The sequence below is a fragment of the Loxodonta africana genome, chromosome 2, assembly GCF_030014295.1.
Source record: "Loxodonta africana isolate mLoxAfr1 chromosome 2, mLoxAfr1.hap2, whole genome shotgun sequence".
NCBI classification, from domain to species: Eukaryota; Metazoa; Chordata; class Mammalia; order Proboscidea; family Elephantidae; genus Loxodonta; species Loxodonta africana.
Window position 1 is genome coordinate 80,830,192 of NC_087343.1, and position 25,001 is coordinate 80,855,192.

The 25,001-nt window shown below is 41.8% G+C and overlaps 1 protein-coding gene across 4 annotated transcripts in view; it reads left to right on the plus strand.

Moving 5' to 3' along the window:
• IQGAP2 (IQ motif containing GTPase activating protein 2) overlaps positions 1-25,001 on the plus strand; it is a 328,352-nt gene that overhangs the window by 8,380 nt on the left and 294,971 nt on the right. Inside the window, exon 1 of one of the 4 annotated variants that reach the window (XM_023545570.2) lies at positions 16,472-16,544. The exons of 2 other annotated variants lie outside the window; for them this stretch is intronic. The gene's annotated coding sequence lies outside the window, so the exon portion shown is untranslated. Of the gene's footprint in view, positions 1-16,471; positions 16,545-25,001 lie in introns of those variants that run through there. One more of the 4 variants, XM_064273317.1, reaches the window with a different exon arrangement.

Below are 25,001 nucleotides of genomic sequence, written 5' to 3' on the forward strand. Positions count from 1 at the left end.
GACGAAGACCTTCCCCCCGGGGCCTGCAGAGACAGAAAACCTTCTTCTAGAGCTTGCACCCCGATTCAGACTTCTAGCCGCCTAAACTGTGTGAAAATAAGTTTCTGTTAAAGTCTCCTACTTGTGATATTTCTGTTATAGCAGCACCAGATAACTAAGTGTACTTATAAAGTTGTGTGTAAGTGAAGACATGAGAGTGATAGGCTTGGATTGGGGTGATGGGAAAACTTCATGAAGGCTGAGACTTTCCTAACCTTAAAGGCCAGGAAAGCAGCTGAAGGCCTTTCAGTATATTTGTTGTGTGGATAGTTTGGTGGGATTGAAGCACAGGATGTATGAAGAGATGTTGCAGAGGAGAGGTGAAGCTGGACTGTGTCATAGAATCCTTGATTTCATGAAAGGCGGTTTGAGCTGACTTGAGAGTAGCTTGAGTTAACCCTTTACTGAAGTATCTTGTTGTTCTTTGGAGATGCTTTTTATTTAAAACTTTGCATGGGACATTCATGGGCGAGGAGCCCAAGTGAAGTGGGAATGGTCCGGTTCGAATGCATAGTGCCGGACACTGCAGGAGGTGGGCCAGGTTCTGGGGATGTGAGCATTTGGTGCCCTCTTTCAGCTGCTCGGAAACCCTGGTGGCGTAATGGTTAAGTGCTACTACTGCTTACCAGAAGGTTGGCAGTTCGAATCCATCAGGCGCTCCTTGGAAACTCTGTAGGGCAGTTCTACCCTGTCCTATAGGGTCGCTATAGTGAGAATTGACTCGATGGCACTGGGTTTGGTTTTGGTTTTCTCAGCTGCTCAGAGGCCCCTTTGGTGTCCTTCTAGGTTTAGGAATGCCTTTTGAGTGGGTAGGTTTGTCAGGTCGTTTTGCTTAGTTACTGAATAATGGGTAAGCTTATGGACTTGATGGCATTTAACGCAAACAGAGAGAGATAGGCATGGACCCTCTCTGGAGCCTTACGGCCTCTAGTCAGGGAGACAGATTGATGGCTCTTAATTCTCCCAGGTGAATTCTATCAGACTGGATGAGAAAATAAATAAGTAAATAAAAGAAGTACTCACAGCAGGGCCAGAATCTTGACAATTAAAATTCTAAGCCTGTTGCCATGGAGTCGATCCTGATTAATGGCCACTGTATAGGACAGAGTAGAACTGCCCCATAGGATTTTCAAGACTGTAATCTTTACAGAAGCAGACTGTCACGTCTTTCTTCCAAGGAGCAGCTGGTGGGTTCAAACTGCCAACCTTATGGTTATCAGCCGAGCACTTAACCACTGCACCACTGGGAGTAGGGTTTCTCTTACGTCTTTTTTCCTCATTTTATTACTTGTGGCAACTTTCTCAAATTTCATTGGAGATTTAAAGCCTTAAAAAGACCAACATCCCAGTTTTACCATGTTTCCACTTCATTAACAATTGCCTGAGGAACTTTTAGACAGCAGACTCCTTTTTGCTAGAGACTCACAAGATTCTACTAAACTTTAACTGGACTCCCCTTTAGTGTGATAATCCTGTATTATGTTTGGCCCCATTTGCATCTGTGCCTATCAGGAGCTGACAGCAACTTCTCCTGTCAGTGCAGTGGTTCTCAAAATGTGATTCTCGAAGCAGCAGTAGAGCAGCACCTGAGAACTTGTTGGAAAAGCAGATTCTTGGTCCCATCCCAAACTGACTGAATCCAAAACTCTGGGAGTGAGGCCCAGCAGTTTTTTTCTAACAAGCCTCTAGGAGATTCTGATGCTCTGTTCTGGTGCAAGGGTGAAGAGATTCTAATATTTGATTACCTTTGCAATGCTTGCAGGTTTTTGTCAACTATTGAAAACACATGGGCTCATTACTGAATGCATTATTTATAGTATCCCTTGTGTGTTTGATTTGAGCATGTACAGGCACCCACATGCAGACCTGGGCATAGATTTCCGTACAGGTTCATGTTTATTTTGTAGACTTTATTTTGGTATGGCTTTAAGGTTGCTTTTCTCTCATCTGTGAAACACATGTGATTTGGAAGATAAAGTCTAAAATCTTCACTGACCATGCAGTTAACTATGACCAAGGATTTCTAGTCTGCTGGTGTTTTTAGGAGCAGTTGGGAAAGTTGAGTGACCTGGGGAAGAACGGGCATGGGCATTTCTGGGAGCCTTTGTGGAGTGGTGGCTAAGAGCTCGGCTGGTAACCAAAAGGTTGGCAGTTCAAGTCCACTGCCGACTCCTTGGAAACCCTAGGGGGCAGTTCTGCCCTGTCCTGTAGGGTCGCTATAAGTTGGAAGCAACTCCAGAACACCTAACAACAACCACCACAATCTTTGTAGGACATACCTGGATAATAAGGATAGAAAGATTTCATCTTCCAAAAGACAACCTGAAGTATATTCACTCTTTTCATTTATTCATTCACAATGTATAGAATTGTTGGCAGATTATTTGATAGGCATAAGTACACCCAGGTCATTCCCCATTGCGGGAAAATACAGATCTGTTTTGGAAACCCTGGTGGCGTAGTGGTTAAGTGCTACGGCTACTAACCAGAAGGTCGGCAGTTTGAATCTACCAGGTGCTCCTTGGAAGCTCTATGGGGCAGTTCTACTCTGTCCTATAGGGTCTCTGTGAGTTGGAATCAACTGTACCACAACGGGTTTTTTTGTTTTATAGATCTGTTTATTTTGCTATTGATAAAGTTAGGAAGATGTTGCCATGTTTTTGCTTGGGGTCCACAAAGAAGAAGACTTCGAATTTTTTCTCCTTCTTCCACTACTATCTCTGAAGGAAGAAATTCTTATATCGGTTTTTTTTTTGATTATATGTTGTTAATTGTCATGGCGTTGATTCTGACTGTATAACAAAACAAAATATTGCCCAGTCCTCTGCCGTCTTTTTGATTGTTGGTATGTTTGAGTCTGTTGTTCTGGCTATTGTGTCAGTCCATCTCATTGAGAGTTCCCCTTGTATTCACTGACCCCCTACCAAATATGATGCCCTTTTCTAGTGTTTAGTCTTTCCTGAATATGTGTGCAAAGCAAGCATGTTGAAGTCCTTCCATCCTCGCTTCAGCTTCTGATAATTTTGCCTTAATTCTCATTTTACTGGCCATATGAGTTCAGTCTTAAATAATGTTGATGCATTTCTTATGGTCATCTTCAAACATATAAATGGACATATTTTAAATAAGTAAGGCTTAAGTTTAATACCTAACTTGGTACTCGGGCTCATAGAAAATGCTCAGTAAATATTTGCTGGCATTATGGGTTTTGCTTAAAGTGTCTGTATGTTAAATGAGGAACTATTTCCATTAGCTGTCAAATTAAACATTATCTCAACAGCTTTCAAGTACCAGGCAAACATTTAACCTGCTGAATTTAGGTATTGCTTCTGTTCTCTGTGAAACCTGGGCAAGTTATTTTTTCTGTGCCTCAGTTTTCTCACCTATACAATTCAGGTAAGTACATACTGCAAGGGTTAAATGATTTAATATATGGAAAAATCCATGCCCAGAATGTGCCTCCCATAGAGCACTCTAATAGTGGGGTGGTAATGACACCATCCTCTTCCATTGACCCTGTCTGTCTCCCCACCTCCATGCCCTTTCTTTCCTACTTTAGCAGATCGTGGATTTAAAATCTTGGCCCCATTCTCCATAGAAGCATATGCTCATGAAAAAATTCTTTAGTTATCTACATGGAAATAGGGTTTAATCTGTCAGTTTGGGTGGGGATCGAATTAATCCTTGTTCATGTATACTTAAAAAAAAAAAAATCCCAACATATTCTGTTGTTGACTGTTTTGAAATAAGGTGGGTTTCTGCACTTCCTGTTTTGTCATTTTGGAAATGGTCTTGAAGTTGTCCCCAGCATACTTGAGTGAAGATTGTCACTCTGAAGTTACCAAGCATTCTGTTTCCTCCTTTAGGCATACAAAGTTAAGTTGGTCTTTGCTGCTGCTGGTTTGAAAGCCCAAAGGTTCATGGTGTTATCTAGGTGGGAAGGAGCTACCTGAAAAAGTCTTAACCTTTTTTCTTGGTTCAGATGTAGGGTTTAACTTCTGGTCAACTTAATACTGTGGGTGTGCCTGAGTTCAGAAGAAAGGTAAGGAGGAAGTACACTGTGTTCATCTGACACCCTCTCAGGCCTTTCCAAGTCTAGAAAGTCAGTGAAGTACTGGGTTCATGGGCCCAATGAAGCAACACTCAGAGAAATAACTGGAAAGTTAGAGCCATTAGAAATTAAGAACCTGGGTTGTTTCTTACTCGCCATGTTCAATTTCCTTGTCATTTGGCCTCCTTTCCCTTTCTGCCAGGTTTTCTTATTTCAGCTAAATGTTTCTTATTAACCCCACTACTTCCTACCTCCCCTGAAAAGGAAGCATTGATGTCATGGATTGAATTTTGTCCCCCCAAAATGTGTGTATAAATTTGGCTGGGCCATGATTCCCAGTATTGCGTGATTGTCTACCATTTTGTCATCTGATGCGATTTTCCTATGTGTTGTAAGTCCTGTCTCTGTGATGTTAGTGAGGGGGGATGGGCGGCAGTTGTGTTGATGAGGCAGGACTCAATCTATGGGATTGGGTTGTGTCTTGAGTTGGTTTCTTATGGGATATAAAAGAGAGAAGCCAGCAGAGAGACAGGGGGACCTCATACCACCAAGAAAGCAGTGCCAGGAGCAGTACGCGTCCTTTGGACCTGGGCTTCCTGCATGGAGAAGCTCCAGGGGAAGACTGGTGAGAAGGACCTTCCTCCAGAGCTGACAGAGAGAGAAAGCCTTTCTGTGGAGCTGACACCCTGAATTTTGACTTCTAGCCTACTTTACTGTGAGGAAATAAATTTCTCTTTGTTAAAGCCATTCACTTGTGGCATTTCTGTTATAGCAGCACTAGATAACTAAGACAATTAGGATCAGCCAGATTTGGCTGATTCCTAGCTGGGTCCTTTTAGCTTTTTAAGCTAGTGTGTAGTGTGTAGGGAACTGATCTGTAAAAGACAATGATGAGTAAAGAAGTAATATCCAAGGTGAAGTAAATGTTGCTGACGTGAAAGTGGGGATGACTCTCATGACTGCAGGAGAGCTCTCAAGAGTCTAAAAAGAGGGGGACCGCTCTTTTTTGTCCCTCCATTTAACAAGATGTGCTAGATGCTTAGTGTGCAGTAGAACCAATGCTGGGTTTCCAACCAAAATGCCTCCAGGGGTCACATGGGATCAGAGACTTACATAAAATGATAGGAAGCTTTGGAGTTTCTCTCAACTGGGTAATGCATTTACAACCTAAATTGTACCACTTTACTAGAAAACATTTGTGAACAGTGTTCAGGCAAAGCAAGATTGGTTTGTGGGCTGCATTGTCCACTGCATTACGTTGTGAAACTGAGATGGCGGTGATGGAAGTCTTGTCAACCTGGAATTAGACAGGAATCATTGACAGCAAGGGCAGCATCTAGCATTGGAGAACTTAGATTGAGGTGCCACTTACTGTGTGACATTGGAGATGACTTCTCTGAGCTGCTTTCTACCTGAAAAATGGGTTTGTGATTACTTCAAAGGGGGTAATTTTACCATTTATTTGAATATATCTTTGGTGTAGTCTTATTAGTGAAGGAAAAGGATTATCATTTAATCATCTACCTCAAAAGCAAGGCCACTTTAGTTTTGTGACACACACATTTTTTGGATCCATTTTTGAAATGAGTTTTTTCCTCCTCGAGCTTGAAGAGCAAAATTTTGGCTTTTGGTAACAATATCTTTGAGATGTAAACTTTCTAAATCCAGATAGATAAGCTTTGCCCAGATCCTCCCTTTCCATTTAGACATTACTCTTACTTGAACCCACTGCCATCAAGTTGATTCTGACTCAAAGCGACCCCATAGGGCTTCTAAATCTCCATGGAAGCAGACTGCCACATCTTTCTCCCATAGAGCTGCTGGTAGTTTCGAACACCTGTCTCTTGGGTAGCAATCGATTGCTTTAACCATTGCGCCACCTGGCTCTTTTGAAAGTGTAAACACAGGTTAATATTAAACAAAAACCTATTGCCATCTAGTCAATTCCGACCTATGCCGACCATAGAGAACAGGGTAGAACTGCCCCGTAGGGTTTCTGAGGAGTGCCTGGTGGATTTGAACTGCTGACCTTTTGGTTAGCAGCTGTATCCTTTACCACTGCACACCAGGGCACCCAGGTTAGTATCAGGAATATCAAAATTGAAAAGACTTGTAAAAAGAAGGGTTTTTTTGAGACACATGCTGTATGAAAACTGCTTTGTAAAGAGAAACTACCATGCAAGACGGAAAAATCCGTGTTTTTAACATTAGGAGAATCTAGTTTGGAAAGGCAGTTCTATTTCCTAGGTTGTCAGTAGAGATTATTTTTTTATAAAGTTGAAGTTTTTTGGCTTATGCTTAAGAAAATAAAGCTCAAGAAAAAAAGTGTTGGTGAAGATGTGGAGAAAGTGGCACACTTGTCCATTGCTGGTGAGAATGTAAAATGGTGCAGCTGCTGTGGAAAACAGTTTGCCAGCTCCTCCAAAAACTTAAACATACAATTACCATATGACCCAGGAGTTCTACTCTTAGGTATAGACTGGAAAGACTTGAAAGCAGAGACTCAGATACTTCCACATCAGTGTTCATTGCAGCATTATTCACAATAGCCAAAAGGTGGAAACAACCCAAGTGTCCATCAACAAATGAAAGGAAACATCAACCTGACCAAAACCAAACCAGACCAAACCTGTTGCTGTCTACTTGATTTCAACTCATAGTTACCCTATAGGACAGAGTAGAACAGTCCCATAGGGTTTCCAAGGCTGTAAATCTTTACGGAAGCAGATTGCCAGATCTTTCTCACACAAAGTGGCTGGGGGGTTCGAACCACCGACCTTTCAGTTAGAAGCTGAGTACTTAACCACTGTGCTACCAGGACTCCTCAGCAGATAAACAAAAAATGGTATATCCATATAATGGAATAGTATTCAGCCATAATGAGATGAAATTCTGATACGTGTTATGACATGAATGAACGTTAAGAACATGATGCTGAGTGAAATAAGTCAGACACAAAAGGGCAAATATTGTGTGATTCCACTTACATGAAATATCTAGAATAAGCAAACTCATAAACACCAAAGTTTATTATTAGTGGTTGCCAGGGACAGGTGGAAAAGGAAAAGGGGGAGTTATTACTTAAGGATCACTGAATTTCTGTTTAAAAACCCTTTGCCTTTGAGTCAATTACAGCTCATGGCGGCCCCACGAGTTACAGAGTAGAACTGCTCTGTGGGGCTTTCTTGGCTGTAGTCTTAGTGGAAGCTTATCACCAGGCTTTCTTTTGTGGCACCACTGGGTTGGATTTGAACTGCCAGCCTTTCAGTTAGTACAAACCATTTGTGCTACCTTAACATCACTGAATTCTACACTTAAAAATGGTTAAAAAGGCAAATGGTTTGTTATGTTTTACCACAGTAAAAAAGAAAAAAGGAGACACAGAAGGTTGAGCACCTGGGGTCACTTGGGGCTTAAGAAAATTTCCCAGGGATGCTGGGTGTCAGCAGCTGGGTGACCTCCTAGGTTAACTGCACATCCTTGACTCTTATCCATGCATCATACTATCACATCTTGGCTTAGAGATCTTCTGATTCATAGTTGTTAACCTGGCTGCAGTTGGAATCTCCAGGGAAGCTTTGTGAAGGAAATACCTATTCCCTGGATGCTATCCCCAGATGTTCTCTTTTTTTGGGACGTGGGGGTGGGGGGAGAGGGTAGAACTCAGGCATAGGTATTTTTGTTTGGATTTTTAATTTTTTATTTAAAAAGATTTTTGAACCCTTAAAACTTCAAAGAACTCTGAACATCTTGCTACACTGTTCCATCTGCAGACATTGTGACAGCTCAGTCCTAAATACTTCAGCACGCATCTCCCACCAACAAGGACATTTCTCCTTCACAACCACGTTATTGGTACCACCAGTACCATGTGTTCATTTCTGTTATCTAGCATAAATTCCACGCTAACATGTCCCCACATATTCTTCATGGCGGTTTGGTGGATCCAGGGTCCAGTCAAGTTTCTCACATTGCCTTGGACTGTTATGCCCCATCAGTTGGCATTTTAAAATGAATTATTACTGTTTTACTGGTCTTTGCATTTTTATTTGGCTGTGTTGCAACTGACAGCTTCAGGCTTCTAGAATAGCGGTTCTTAAGCTAAGTGAGAGGTAGCAGGAGCCATGAAAGCCAGAGCTCTAGGATGACTGTGAAATTAAGGTAAGGGGAAACTGTTTTCTAAGGGTAAGTGGTAATTGTTATGTATTACTGAGCCCATGGAGCCCAGACTAAGAAATCGTGTTCTGAGAATTCTGGGCTTCACTGTGCCCCAGTGAAAGTGGATCCAGGACTAGGGAGCCTACTGTTTTTGAAGGCTGGTCATCCTCTGACACACTAGAAATGAGCAGAGAATGGTAAGATCAACAGTCTAATTGCGTGTAATGGAGCTGCTGTTTCTTAATGATTAGTGTGGAGCTTGTGTTAAGTATAAGGTGTGGAGTTCCCAGAATCATTTAACAGAAAGGGAAACGTTGGCTCTGTAGAATAGCCAAGTAACTTTTGAAACTCAGGCAACCCTACTTCAGTGAAAACGCTGCTCTTAACCCACCCTAGTCTTGAGTCTGTTTCTGGTTCCCTTGTATAGCCCAGGGAGAGACATTCCACCATGCTTCATGCTGGTAGGAGGAGTCAGGACCACAAGAGGTGGGCATTGTTTACACAATTCTAGAGAGCAGAGACTGGTTTCTCCTTTCTTTTATCCCTATGAGCTTGCTCTCTAATAATGCTGATGACAACAGACACTTATAGAGCGTGTATGTGCTTGCTCTCTAATAATGCTGATGACACCAGACACTTATAGATCGTGTATGTGCCAAGCAGTGTTCTAAGCACTTTATGGGAATCACCCAGTTTAATCCTCATAACAACCCTATAAGATTGTTAATATTCCCATTTTACAGATGGGAAAACTTAGGGACAGAGAGACCAGGTAACTTTCCCAAGGTCCCACAGCTAGTAAATGGCAGAGCCAGAATTTGAACCAGGCCATGTGGCTCCAGGCTTTGTGCCTACCATATCCAGTTGGGTACAGGTTCAAAAAGTTAGCTTTTGTTACTTAATACTTGATCTCCTGGGTAAAACATTTAACCATTAAGTTTGGGAAGAGGAAGAATTTTAGACATCTTAAATTTTTTTGGAAGGAGCCCTGGTGGTACAGTGGTTAAGCGCTTGGCTGCTAACCAAAATGTCGGCAGTTTGAATCCACCAGCTACTCCGCAGGAGAAAAGATGTGGCAAGTCTGCTTCTGTAAAGATTTACAGCCTTGGAAACCCTGTAGAGCGGTTCTACTCTGTCCTGTCGGGTTGCTTTGAGTTGGAATTGACTTGATGGTAATGGGTTTGGAATGGTTAAGCTTTTTGGCACAGTGGTTTTGACTAATCATGAACAATGATGTGCGTGACCAGGGAGAATCAGTGAGTTAGTGGGATTGGTTGGTTTGCCGAGCAGCCCATTAATCACCTGGTGCCTGCTATGAAATCAATGCTTGGTCATCACCAAACCTGAGAAGTCATCAGGAAAAAAAAAAAAAAGATGGAAGGAGGAAAAATGGGAAGAGTGCAGAAGCAACCGATGAGAACTAAGGGTTTTGAAGCTTCAGAAGGCAGATGAAGTGAGGTGGGCACTAGACTGGTGAGAGAGAGAACAGTAGTAACTAACATCAGAATTTAGGAGTGGCTCATAATGCCAAGTAAAACCCTGTCTTCAATGACTTAAAGTCTATTTAGCCTGTTCTGAATACTGGAACTGGGAAGAATGTGATCCTTTTTAGAGCAGTTTCTATCACGTTTACATTGCAGTGCCAGTAAGTTTACCTAACAGTCAAGCTGAAAATAGGCTCATTTAGAAGCCCTTTTATCAGGCTAATGGCTGAGACTTACACTGTTTCTCCCTTAATTTCCATAGCAACAGGGCTTTCTGAAATAAATCTGTAACTCAAGTTTATGAATATCTACTTTCTCCTTTGCTTTGGTTGATAGAAAGCACAGAACCAAATTCGGGGCTTATCTTTAGAATCTCTGAAGGGCTTAAGCATTGTTTTTGGTGTACTTGTATCCCATCTACCTTCATCTTTCTTGTTAGCTTTTATTTCCCTTTATCCAATACTTTATATTTAAAAATCTTAAACATATCTTTCTTTGTAAATTTCCTCAAATGCTTTTAGGAAGGAATCAGTAAGATGTAAGTAATGCGTTCATTGACATTTAAATGAGTGCCTACTATGTATTGTGAACTTTGGGCTGATCTCTGCTCTCAAGGGCTGATCTTCTGGTAAGAGATGTGAGTCAATGGCTTAGAGCCCTGACTCTGGGGTCAGACCAGCATTGGTCCTGGCTCTGTTGCTTACTACCACTCAGCTCTGGTTTCCTCTCCTATGCAAGGAAGTAGCGAAATAGTAGTACCTACCTGATGGCATTATTAGGACAACACGAGATAGCACATGTAAGGCACTTAACACAGTGCCTGGCACATAGAAAGTGCTCAATAAATGGATAAGGAAGCATTTCATGAATAGGAATTGTGAGTGGAAGCACACCATTGAGAAAGCTTGCAGTGAGAAGGATTCTGATTAGAGAAAAGGAGACCAGAGAGGGTGGAGGACCCTCAGCCATGGAAGCCAAGGATTCTGTAGACCCTGAAGAGGCACTGTTGGACTTTTTCTGCATATTCCTCCTTAGCATTCCTTATCTTCGGTGACTCCTTGCCGTCGTCTTACCCTGTATTTGCTTGATCCACCTAGAGCGCATATTCTAGCTCAGTTAAGTTGGGAGGCTACCCCATTTACTTACTGGTTCCAGCAGAATTGAAGGAGAGCTTCAAGACTTATAACACTGGTGACCAAGACTATTTTGGGAGATGGATACTTCATTAAATTTTTATTGCATTGGTTTCCTTTTTCTTCTCTATTTACTACCTTCTGCTATACATAAACTTTGGAAGCCTGAATAACAAACAGCTGTTAATGTTGCTATTGGGGGGGGGTCACAGACACAACTTAAAATAAATTGATTGGTTTATAATGACATGGGGGAATGTTATATAAGAAAGTGAAAAGGCAGAATACACTTCAGGAAGGTTAGAATTTAAATGTATGGGGGAAAATCCAAAAGGAAATGCATCACATTGCTAACAGTTATTTTTAGATAGAACTAAACTCTAGTAACTTCAGGGTTGGCAATGCTGTGCAAGGAAAGGCCTGGTGATCTGTTTTCATAAAGATTATAACCAAGAAAACCCTATGGAGCGCTTCTACTCTGTAACACATGTGGCTGCTATGAGTTGAATCTACTCAATGGCAGTGGGTTTGGTTTCTTTTTTTTTTTTTAATGTCCCCTGTTCTGTAGTCTTCATTTATACTAGACCTGTAAAAAATGAAAAAAATGAAAGGGGGGAAAAAAAAACACATTCATTTTCATTTTTTTTTTTCGTTTTGATTTGGAGATACGATGTTCTCCCTCACCTAGACTGATTGACTCAGGCTAATGTAGTGTTATGTAGAAATTGTTGGTATGATGAAATGAATTGTCATCTTGCTGGCCATGCTTTCCTGCTGCCTTTTATCTGAGCCAAAAAGCTCCATAAAAACATTTCTGCCTTATGGGTCAGTATGTGTGTGTGCACAAAAAATGTGAGTTTTTTGTGCATGGTAGTGTTTCACATTGGTGGATCGACTGAGCTTAAATTGGAAATTCTTGGGTAACTAACTACATGGGTCAGGTTGAGAGCAGTTTTCCCATGGTTCTGTGCCAACAACCTCTCTCGATGCCTGCAAGTCACAAGATGAGAGTGCATTTGCTCAGTTCTGGGTTTCCCTTCATCAGTGTCCAGCCGCTTTCAGTGAGTAGAATTTCGGTCAGCTGGCCCATCACCAGCAAGGGCCAAATTAGACATAATTGCACATCAGCTTAACTTTAAGGCCTGTGGCTTAATGTGCTCTGCAAAGCATGTCAGGCCTGGAGCTTTGTTCTCCCTGGGAACAGCGTGCCCTGTGAGAAGGGTTATAGTATAATTCATTGTCCTGAGAGGGTGCAGGTGAATTCTATCAATTATGCCAAGGTAGCAGTGTGAATTGGGCCAGTTCTGGGCACACAGGGATGTATGGTCACCCCGTCTAAGGATAGCCTTTCTCTGCTCTGTGAAATGAGTTTCACTTTCCTAGACAGTATTTACCTCAGTCCTTGAGCCGGGAAGCCAAGTTGGAGAGGATGCAGGGCATTCCAGAAGAAGGGAAGAAGGATGTCTTTTCAGGAAAGTTGAGCTAAAAATAGAGCCCTGCCATTCAACAGTTGCTTGGGCTCTTCAAACACTGCGTTTTGTGCCTTTGTTTCTTCCCTCTGCATTCTTTATAAATCCTTCTCCTTTCCTTTCTGTTTTGAAGGGACCCATCTGTGTGCTGAAGCAGCTAGGACATAGCCCCTTTAATAAGCCGAGGGAGCTAGCCTAGAGGATCACTAAGGCCCCTTCCAGCTCTCACAACCAATGATTTTATAATAGGTAACCTAGGGCCTGTACTGCATAGGTAATGAGGAGGGCATAGGCGGGCCCTTCTGATGAAAGGACAGGGCTCCAGCTCCTCTGTCCCTGGTTGTCACACACTCAATGGCAGGCTCGTCTCTGAGCCCAGGGAGGAAAACAATTGGACAAGAGGAGTGCAGGCCTTTTACTGGACAGTGAGGGTGTTGTGTGAGTGACTGGGGAGGGGGAGCACTGGGAGGGAAGCAGAGAAAATAGCATTCTAGTTGATTCTATAGGTCAGCACTGTTTCTCAACCTCAGCACTATTAACATTTTGGGGTGGACAGTTCTTTGTTGTAGGGGGCTGTCCTGTGCATTATAGAATATTTAATAGCATCCTTGTCTTCCTTGCACTAGTTGCTAGTAGCACTTCACTGTCCCCAAAAAACATCTGCAGACATTGCCACATGTCCCCTGGGGAGGCAGAATTGAATCACTGCTACAGGTGAGGAAACAAAACTTTTCTGGATGTTTCTTTTTGTGTTGCTGTGGCCAAGCTCTAGCCAAGCTCCCACCTTAAGCTTTTATAATGCCATTTACTGGACCAATTAGTGTTTGGGATGGTGAGTCGTGATTTAAAATGAAATAGCCTCACTTTCACACTCTAGGACTTGGCTTAAATATAAAGTGAGCTGAGGTCTTCCCCTGCCCTTTCAAGAGTGCGTGAATAATGAGGTCTTTCTGCTGCGTAGGGGATTATGTTTTTTTTTCCCACTGTTTAAAAATATTTTTTCAAAAATTTCTACCATAACTGGTGTAACAGGTTTTATACTGACAAAATGTTAAATTTTAAATGGAGTTCGCTGGTACAATGCTTCTTACGCTTCAGTGTGCACACGTATCATCCGAGGAGCTAGTTAAACTGCAAATTTTTACTCAGTAGGTGTGAGGAGGGGCCTGGGATTCTGCATTTTTAACAAGTTCCCAGGTGCTGTGGATGCTGTGGGTCTTTAGACCACACTTTGTGTAGCGAGGCTGTAATAAGGGCCAAATCTAGACAGTTAAAGAAAAATTGGCAAATGTGTCCAGGAGGATGATGTAACACCCTGAGTGTGGGCAGCATAAGGCTTTTGGCAATATCTTGTGTAGGGGTGGGGTGGGGGGTTGCTGTTCAGAGAAACTTCTGCCTGCAGAGCCGGTCTCTAGCCCTGCCTTGCTGGCCATCAGGCGCGAGACATGGGCAGCAGGAGGACCCACATTTGCAGCTACTTAGCTGGTACTGAGAGGACAGTTTAGCAGAACAGCCTAAGCCAATGGCTGCTGCCCGAATGGGCACCAAAGAGGCAAGCCAGCTCCAGGAAGGCAGCAGGTTGGACCATTTTAGACTCTGAGCACCTTGACTCCCTGGGTTTGGTTTGAGCAGAGAGACCTGCTCAGGATAATCAGCCCCCTGGAAGAGTACTGGCTTTAGTTTCTAGCTGCTCAGGTCTCCAGGGAGGGCAGGTAGCCAAGTACTGTTGTCTGAGTAAGGGATGCACTCCCAGGGTGGTGGGAGACATGCTCTTTTGTTACCCTGAAGCCTTGTGTTTCTGAGGGTCTGCTGGGCACCCGGGAAGCAGGTGGGAGGTGGTATTTGGCACTATGTGAAGTCAGTAAAACTTTTAAAGCTAGTGATGCGAAGGAAGGGGCACAGCCAGGCCACTTTCTGATCTGTGCCGGGAGTTGGCTTTGGATATTAATCTGCGAGTACAGCAGTGTATTTACATTGCTAACTTAAAAAAAAAAAAAAAGATTATAAGAGAAATTGTCATCCTGTGGGGAGGGGGGAGGGAACCCCTGAAATGTAAAGAAATTTTAAAAATAATCTTTAATCTCATCACTCAAATATAATAATTGTGACCACTTAGGCTTATTTCTTTTTAGTTTGTATTCCCTTTCATATCTGTTTTTATTTTTTAGCTAGCTATCGTAAATGAATTAACATCCCCATCAACCTAATGAAGGGTGCTGAAGTAAATCTGTGCTATTTTAAGCTTTAAAGATTAGAAGGGTGGCGGTCTATGAGAGCCTTTGAGGGAGAACTGAAATAAGTGAGCTCTTACTGTTGCTTTCCATGCCAAAGTCGAGGTCCTGACTGAATCTCAGAGTCCAAGTTCACTAAGGATTTGCATTTGAATGTCTTTGCTCCAGCTAAATGAATAGGCACAAGTGTGCGCACACTTGCACACAAGTGCACGCGCGCGTGCACAGACACGCTACTATTCATATAGGTTTTATTTCTCTCGTGGTCTCTCTCATTTTATCTCACAGCATTCCTCTAGGTAGGGAGAGTAGATATATTTCTAGTTTATGGGCAAGGACAGGAGAGTAGGAAGACTAATTTGAAGTCTTAGTCCAGACCTCAAAGTCTTTGAACTTGTCTTTACAGCAGCAACTAATAGTCATGATTTGGGGCAAGAGAACTATGTCACCTGCATGTGTTTGGGACACTGTTGCAGTTATACATTGCTGCATAACACATCACTCCAAAACTTGGCTGCATAAAACCACCGCCATTTTATTATGCTCACGGATTCACGGGTTTGAGAATTTAACGAGACACGGTGGGAATGACCTCTCTCTGCTCCTTTTACTGGGCCAATTAGTGGGCCTCAGCTGGGAAGACTCAAGCTGCTGAGGGCTGGAATCATCTAGAAGCTTCTTTACTCATATGTCTGCCCTTGGGCTGGAATGACTTGAAGGCTAGACTCAGCTGGGGCTGTTCACCGGAGCACTTACAGGCAGATTCTCCTGTGGCTGGGGCTTCTCCCAGCATGGCAGCTGCCTTCTAAGCGGGAAGTTCAAGAGAGCTTTTTAAGAGAGCAAGTGTTCCAGAGACCAAGCAGAAACTACATGGACTTTCACCACCTGACGGTGTAAGTCAGATAACATCATATCTGCACTGCTCCATTGGTCAAAGCGATTGCAGGTCACTCCGATTCAAGGGGAGGAGAGAGACCACACCTCTCAATAGAAGGAGTCAAAGAATTTGCAATCACTGAAAAAAAAAAAAAAGCCACAAACTATTTAGCCTGCAGTACACTGATTGAAAGTAAACTGATTGAAAAGGGAATTAGTATGAGCAGAAGTCAGCAAAGCTGTATCAAGAATGAGTTAATTGTAAAAGGCAAATAAAGATAAGAGCTGTTAATGAAAACAGTTGAAGGTGAGTAGAAAGTTGGAGTAACTTAAATGCCTGGCAGCTGAGGTGTGGTTTAAATAACTTATGTAATGTTCGTGCTAGGAAAACTACGCAGCCTTTAAAAGAATGAAGTAGCTCTGTGTGTACTGATGTGGGAATATGGTCAAGCGTCAAGCTCTATTAAGTTAAAAGGTTATTTATAGAAGATCATGCAATGATTCATTTGTGTTTTAATATAATGTATACATATATTAATATCACACGCAAGTGAAATTTTGCTGAAGATCATTCAGAAATGGCTGCAGCAGTGTATTCAGCTGCCAGAAATTCAGGCCAGGTTCAGAAGAGGATGCAGAACCAGGGATATCATTGCTGATGTCAGATGGATCCTGGCTGAAAGCAGAGGATACCAGAAGGATGTTTACCTGTGTTTTATTCACTATGCAAAGGCATTCGACTGTGTAGATCATAACAAATTATGGATAACATTGCGAAGAATGGGAATTCCAGAACACTTAATTGTGCTCATGAGGAAGCTGTGTATCGATCAAGAGGCAGTTGTTTGGACAGAACAAAGGGATACTGAGTGGTTTCAAGTCGGGAAGGCTGTGCTTCAGGGTTGTATCCTTTCACCATACCCATTCAATTTGTATGCTGAGCAAATAATCTGAGAAATTGGACTGTATGAAGAAGAATGGGGCATCAGGATTGGAGGGAGACTCATTAACAATCTGTATTATGCAGATGACACAGCCCTACTTGGTGAATGTGAAGAGGACATGAAGCACTTACTGATGAAGAGCAAAGACCACAGCCTTCGGTATGGATTATAGCACACTTAAGTTTTCTGGAATTCCCACTCTTTGCAATGTTATGCATAATTTGTTATGATTCACACAGTCGAATGCCTTTGTGTAGTTTATAAAACACAGGTAAACATCTTTATGGTATGCTCTGCGTTCAGCCATGATCCATCTGATATCAACAATGATATCCCTTGTTTCATGTCCTCTTCTGACTCCCACTTGAATTTCTGTCAGTTCCCTGTTATTGTACTGCTGCAACTGATTTTGAATGATCTTCAGCAAAATTTTACTTCCGTGTGATGTTAATAACATTGTTCCATAATTTCCACATTCTATTGGATCACCATTCTTTGGAATAGGCATAAATATGGATTTCTTCCAGTCAGCCAGGTAGCTGTCTTTCAAATTTGTTAGCGTAGGCAAGTAAGCACTTCCAGTATTACATCTACTTACTTAGATATCTCAGTTGGTATTCCATCAATTCCTGGACCCTTGTTTTTTGCCAGTGTCTTCAGTGTAGCTTGAACTTCTTCCTTCAGTACCATTGGTTCTTGATCATATGCTACCTCCTGAAATGACTGAATGCTGACCAGTTGCTGGTACAGTGACTCTGCGTATTCCTTCCATCTTCTTTTGATGCTTCCTGCATTGTTCAGTATTTTGCCCATAGTATCCTTCAGTATTGCAATTTGAGGCTTGATTTTTTTCTTCAGTTCTTTCGGCTTGAGAAATGCTGAGCGAGTTCTTCCCTTTTGGCTTTCTAACTCCAGGTCTTTGCACATTTCATTATAATACTTTGTCTTCCTGAGCTGACCTTTGAAATCTGTTCATCTCTTTTATTTCATCATTTCTTCCATTTGCTTCGGCTACTCAGCATTCAAGAGCAAGTTTCAGTGTCTCTTCTGACATCCATTTTGGCCTTTTCTTTCTTTCCTGTCTTTTTAATGACCTTTTGCTTTCTTCATGTACAATGTCCTTGATGTCACTTCACAACTTGTCTGGTCTTCAGGTCATTAATGTTCAGTGTGTCAAATCTTTTCTTGAGATGGTCTCTAAATTCAGGTTGGATATACTCAAGGTCATACTTTGGGTCTGGTGGACTGTTCTAATTTTCTTCAGTTTCAACTTGAACTTGCATTTGAGCAATTGATGGTCTGTTCTCTAGTCGGCCCCTGGCCTTGTTCTCACTGCTGATATTGAGCTTTTCCATTGTCTATTTCCACGAGTATAGTTGATTTAATTCCTATGTATCCTGTCCAGTGAGGTTCACATGTATAGTCACTTTTATGTTGTTGAAAAAAGATATTTTCAATGAAGAAGTCACTGATCTTGCAAAATTCTGTCATGCCATCTCTGGCATCATTTCTTACCACAGGTGCCATATTTTCTAACTACTGTTCCTTCTTCTTTGTTTCCAACTTTTGCATTCCAATTACTCGTAAGTATCAGTACACCTTGATTGCATATTTCATCAGACTACAGAAGTTGGTAAAAATCTTCAATTTCTTCATCTATAGCCTTAGTGATTGATGCCTAAATTTGAATAATATGAAGGAGAACTTACTGTGTAAAGTTCTGTGCTGTTTAAGTTCTTAATGAATTAAGTATTCCCATATTGCTCTTGTAATGTAAGTTTCTATGTGAGATTGTAAATTTTAAAATGTATTACATTTAGTTTGTTCCATGGATTGAATTGTGTCCCCCCAAAATATGTGTATCAATTTAGCTAGGCCACGATTCCTAGTATTGTGTGATTGTCCACCATTTTGTCATCTGATATGATTTTCCTGTGTGTTGTAAATCCGATCTCTATGATGTTGATGAGATGGGATTAGTGGCAGTTATGTTAATAAGGCAGGACTCAGTCTTAAGATTGGATTATGTCTTGAGTCAGTCTCTAGAGGTATAAAAGAAAGGAGCGAGCAAAGAGACATGGGGACCTCATACCACCAAGAAAGCAACACTGGGAGCAGAGTGTGTCCGTTGGATCTGATCTTCCTATGCAGAGGAGCTCCTAGACCAAGGGAAGATCAACAACAAGGATCTTCCTCCAGAGCTGACACCCTGAATTTGGATTTATAGCCTACTAGATTGTGAAAGAATAAACTTCTGTTTGTTAAAGCCATCCATTTGTGGTATTTCTGTTATAGCAGCACTAGATGACTAAGACAGTTCACTAAGGATTTAAACATCAGGAGAGGCTATTGTTTTCCTCTTGGGACTCTTATTAAACTTCACCCTCTGCTTAGTTTCCTAGCGTTGCAGTAACAAAGTACCACAAGCGGGGTGGCTTAAAGCAATAGAAATTTATTGTGTCACAGTTCTGGAGGCTGGAAGTCCAAAATCAAGGTGTCAGCAGGGTTGGTTTCCTTCTGGAGGCTCTGATGGAGAGTCTGTTCCATGTTTCTCCTCCTGGCTTCAGGTGGCTTCCCACAGTCTTTGGCGTCCCTGACTTGGAGCTGTATTGCTCCCATCTCTGCTTCCGTCATTACGTGGTATGGTGTTCTCCCTATGTGTCTCTCTCTCTTTGGCCCACTGTACTCCAGTGTGACCTCGTGTTAACCTAACTGATAACATCGTCAAAGACCCGATTTCCAGATAAGTCACATGCACAGGTACGGGGGGTTAGGACTTGAACATATCTTTTTTGGAACATAACCCCTTCCTCATGTTTTATTATGTGAATAGCTGCAGTAGGTGTGGTGTGTGCATAGCCCACATTGTCGGCTTAGTATGCACTGTAGTTGCCAGAGAGATTCAAGAAAACCAGTCGTTACTGTTTTTCGTTGCGCTTTGTTTCTCTTACTGCTTGAGAAATCTCCTCGGTAGCAGCAGTACCTGAAATGCGTGGTGATTCCAGTGGTCTTTTTATAATGGCTTTAGTAGAAGTTAAGAGTAGACATACTCAGGTTGGGTTGAAATATTTATTATTACCCTGATGGAATTAACTATATTCATATAATCAAATTGAGGAAACCCAGTGGTTTTTGAAAAGATTTATGGCTTTATGGATTTAATCAGATTAAAACTGGTGAATTTCTGAGCTGATGTTATGGTTTTTCTTTTTGGAGTATCAGATACTCCTAAAAGCAGAGTGTGGAAGGTCTAGATCTATATTTTAAAGTTATTGTTCCTCTACTTATGTCCTGTGTTATATAACAGCCTAATCATATCTGAGTTTTCAAGCAATTACATTTTAATTTAAAATAGTGTCACGGTAATAGCTAGTAAGAGTACCTTAACCCTGTGTGGGCACAGAGCTGTACTCAGGCCTGGCAGTGAATTAGCAGGATACTTCCTGCTGTTATGGTGTTTACCATTTAGTAGGATAAAGACTAAAATCAAACTTGTTGCTGTTGAGTCAATTCCAACACATAACGATCCTACAGGACAGTAGAACTGCCCCATGGGGTTTTCAAGGAGTGCCTGGTGGATTTGAACTGCCAACCTTAACGCTTAACCACTGTGCCACCAGAGCTTCAAAACAGAGACGTAAACTAAGTGATTATGAAAGGCAGCTCACAACAGCTTTGTGAGAGACACTGGGCTGGATGTTCTCTCTTTGCCCCTTTCAGATCCTTTTCAGGCCCTCTCCTGCAGGTGTGCTTACAGCTATGGCTGAGTCTTGCTGGATTCTGGCAACTGATCCTTCATCTTAATCTTTCAGACCTGGGGAAGTAATGACTCTTGGTGTTGCTAGCTTCCAGTATCCCACCATCCTTGTTAGTTTTCCGTAACCTTGTCTCTCATTGCATTCTCAGTTACCCTGTTTAAATACCATTTCTTCCCTATCTAAAAATCTGTTGCTGTCAGGTCGATTCAACTCATGGTGTTACAGAGTAAACTTCCCCATAGGGTTTTCTTGACAGTAATGTTTACAGAAGCAGATTGCCAGACTTTTCTTCTGTGGCGCCAGTGGATGTGTTCGAACTGCCAACCTTAAGGTTAATAGTAGAGTGCAAGCCTTTTGTGCTACTCAGGGACCTTCCTTCCTACCTACCAAAAAACAAACAAACAAAAAAAACCAAACTCATTGCTGTTAATTCCCTCTCATAACAACCCCATAGGACAGAGTAGAACTGCCCCACAGGGTTTGCAAGGAGCAGCTGGTGGACTTGAGACTGCCAACCTTTTGGTTAGCAGCCATAGCTCTTAACCACTGCGCGACCAGGGCTCCTCTTTCCTACCTAGACCCTGGCTAATTAGGTAATATCCCATTTTTACGAATGAGGAAGTTGAGGCTTAGAGATCAGTGAATATCAGAACTGGGATTAGAATCCAGGTACTTTATGGCAAAGCCAGGTTCTCACCTCAGTGTTTTACTATTAGCCTGTAGAATCAAACTTATACATTTAAATAAATGACATTCTTCAGATCAGCCCCTGTAGTTCCGAGGTTTTTGTTGCTTCTCCTTTGGAATTGCCTTTAAAATCATTTTATGAGTCAGGAAGGAAAAATAATCTAATTAAAGTAATGAAATCTTTAATTTGCCATCTTATTTTCTAGGCTGATCTAAACCTAGAGAACAAGATGGCAAATTAAAGATTTTGACTTATAAATACCATAACTTAATAATATTACCTGAGTTTCATCTCTGTGCATCCTAACTCTGTGCAGGATATTCATTTCCTTGACCTGCAGGGGAACTCATAAACTAACTAATAGGATGTCAGTATTTGTCCATTATTAGCTTACAGCTACAGCTGCCTTTGAGCAACATAGCCTAATGGTTAAAAGCCTGGGTGCTGGAGCCAGATTGCTTTAGAGCCAATCTAGGCCTCACAGATGACTGCTTAGTGCCCTTGAGCCCTGTGCCTCAGTTTCTTTATTTGATAAGGGAAGATGGTAGTAACTATCTCACACTTTTTTTTTTTTTTTGTGAGGATTAGTTAACTTATGAAGGTTTCAGAGAGTACCTGGCATAACTCTCAATGTTCTGTAGTGCTTAGTATGATTTTTATTTTGATGATAATGGTTATCATCACTATCATCATCGTCGTGCTCCTGGGATCCCGTCGGTTCTCCCTCTGTGTGTCCTGGGCTCCCGTTGGTTCTCCCTCTGTGTGTCCTGGGCTCCCGTTGGTTCTCTCTCCCTCTGTGTGTCCTGGGTGCCTGTCGGTTCTCTTTCCCCCTGTGTGTCCTGGGCTCCCATCGGTTCTCTCTCCCTCTGTGAATCACATGCCTTCCTATGTCTTGACCACCCTAGTACCACATTTTGGTGAACTATTTTTGTCTTTTCCTGGAAAGATAAAAAAATTAATTCTCTAAAGTTCTTTTGAGGAACATGTGTCTAAATTAAAGAATATGAGAATAAGAACCAAAGGAAGAAAAAGGGCTCAAAAGCCTTGGTGGCAAAGTGAGTATGCTGGTCTTAGAGGAAAGTACAGCTCTTATGTGTTATTATTGCAAAGCCGGTACTTAATATTCCATGAGTCTTGGCGACATGGTTGGGCTGGTTTTCACTTCTGGTTCTGTTGTTGATCAATCAGCCAGGTGCCCTTTGTCATTCAGTCACTGCATTTTTTTGTATCATTTTCCTAATTTTGTGAAGCGATGTTAATACCTGCTTCCTATCTACCTTCTGGCTAACTTGGTGGACTGAATTATTATATCATACATGTAGAAATGCTGAAAAAAGTAGATCAAAATTTAAGAAATGTAGCCTCACTTTAAAAAGCAAGAACGAGAAATCCCCGTAAATCAAGAGGGCCTTCAAAGCCTGAGTGTTAGGTAGGAGTTGCAACAGAATGGCACATGCAGTATGAATCCTCAGGCCTGTGAGGAGCAGGAAACTGGCACTGAGTTCTCTGCATCACACCAGGAACCAGGAAGGGCTGTTCGACCCACAAAATGGGGGATAGGGAAATCCTACCCACTGGCTACACAAATGGCCACTGGAGGAAGGAAAGGGCCTGGCAAGAAACTGAGACCCTACATAAAAACCAAACTAAACCCATTGCCATCAAGTCAATTCTGACTCATAGTGACCCTGTAGGGCAGAGTAGAACTGCCCCATAGAGTTTCCAGGGAGCGCCTGGTGGATTTGAACTGCCAACCTTTTGATTAGCAGCTGTAGCACTTAACCACTGCGCCACCAGGGTTTGCGACAATTGCAGTCCTCATATATACCCAAGAGACTTGAAAGCAGGAACTCAAAAACGGTTATTTGTATACCAATGTTCATAGCAGCATTATTCACAATAACCAAAAGGTAGAAACAACCCAAGTGTTGATCAACAGATGAACAGGTAAACAAAATGTAGAGTATCCATACAGTGGAATATTATTCAGCCGTAAAGAGAAGTGAAATTCTTATACATGTTGAGACATGGACGAACTTTGAAAACATTTCAAACCAAACCTGTCGTTGTTGAGTCGCTTCTGACTCATAGCAACCCCATAGGACAGAGTAGAACTGCCCCATAGGGTTTCCAAGGAGTGCCTGGTGGATTTGAACTGCCACCCGGTTGGTTAGCAGCCATAGGTCTTAACCACTGCACCACCAGGGTTTCCTTGAAAACATTGTGCTAAGTGAAATAAGCCAGACACAAAAGGACAGATTTTGTATGATTCCACGTACGCAAAATATCTAGAATAGGCAAATCTATAGAGACAGAACATAGGTTAGAGGTTACCAGGGGCTGGGGTGAGGAGAAAAGGGAGAGTTATTGCTTAATGGGTACAGAGTTTCTGTTTGGGGTGATGAAAAAGTTTTGGAAATAGATGGTGGTGATGGTTGCACAACATTGTAAATGCAATTAATGCCACTGAATTGTACACTACAAATGCTTAAAATGGCAAATTTTATGTTACATATATTTTAGCACAATTTAAAAAAAAGATAAAAAAGAAACTGGGACCCAAAACCTGCTTCACTCACAGACAAGGTGGTTGAATTCTTATCTGTGTGATCTGAGACTCCCAAGCTGAAACATTAACACAGAGTTGCCTAAAAAAGCCAGTGGAAAAGGCTCAACCAGTTGCCATCAAGTTGGTTCTGACTCATGGTGACCCTGGGTGTGTCAGAGTAAAACTGTGCTCCACAGGGTTTTCAATGGCTGATTTTTTTTTTTTTTAAGAAGTAGATTGCCTGGACTTTCTTCTGAAGAGAAGGCTATGGGAGCTATAAAAAAAAAGGGGGGGGGGGCGGTGGTTAGGGTATAAGGCCTTCATTTCCTTTGTTTCTCAATTTTTCTTTAGAGAATGGTCTATTCTCTTTTTCTCATCCCTCCAATTTAAATTAAAATCTAAGGTATACTTTACTACAAGAAGTCTTTAACTTCTTCAAATTTAATTTATTTAAATGAGTCTGATATCATTTCCTTGAATGAAAATGGTATCACAGTATAACTAGGTTATGTTTATGGTCTTCATCATCATACAAACCTGTGAATTGACTTAACTCACTGAATAGTTCTCGTAGTGAATAAGTAAGCCCTGGTGGCATAGTGGTTAAGAGCTCGGCTGCTAAGCAGAAGGGTCAGCAGTGCGAATCCACCGTGCTTGGAAACCCTATGGGGCAGTTCTGCTCTGTTCTATAGGGTCACTGTAAGTTGGAATCAACTCAATGGCAACTGGTTTTTTTTTTGTTGTTGTTATGTGTATAATAGGGAGGAGAAGGGAAGGAATGTGCTTTATCACCCAAAGTCAGTTGACTGTGTGGTGCAGTTTTCGAGCCACAGGGAGAGTATAGGAGCTGAACTGACCACTCATACCACCTTCCTTTAGGATGATGGGTTTTCAAGGGGACTGTGTGTATACAAGCATCTCTCTTTGCCTACCTGAGTCACTACTCAGCTGTAGCCCCTCTTCCTTCTTTTTTCCCTAAATTTAAAATCCTCTAACAATGCAGTACCAGGAATAAAGACCAAATTTATTCTGCTTCAATCTAAAGAGACATATATTGGAAGCTTAAGTAAACCATATGCTGGTTGAAAATGTTTCCTGAAAGGGGCTAGATAGTGGAAATGGTTGTTGCTCCGTAGAGAGGGAAGTGCCAAAATATATAATCAGAAGACATACCCAAGGTAATTTCCAGAGTTTGAAGTCATTTGCTCATTATAAGAACCTCATTTCAACATATTAGTTATCTGGCATATAAAATGGGTGGAAGCAAAGGTTATGGTGGGTTTATAGACTACAGATGTAGAGTTCAACCTTGTCTCATTGGCTGTATAAGATATTGGACAGGGCAAGGCTATATTTGGGAAGAGGATGGATTTTAGAACCCACATGTCTGACTGGGCTCTGCCTGGCCTGTGGGGCCTTGGATAAATTCTTAGCTCTCTGAGCCATGTTTTCCTTCTCTATAAGATAGGGTTGTCTGTCTAGACAGCTGATCTTGTTGGGAAGATCAGTAGTTATACATGCCAGACCACTAGCACAAAGCTTATTAAACTAACAAGTGACAGCTGCCACAGGACATGGCGTTTCATTTCTGAAACACATCCAGGGTTTTGTCATAGAGTACG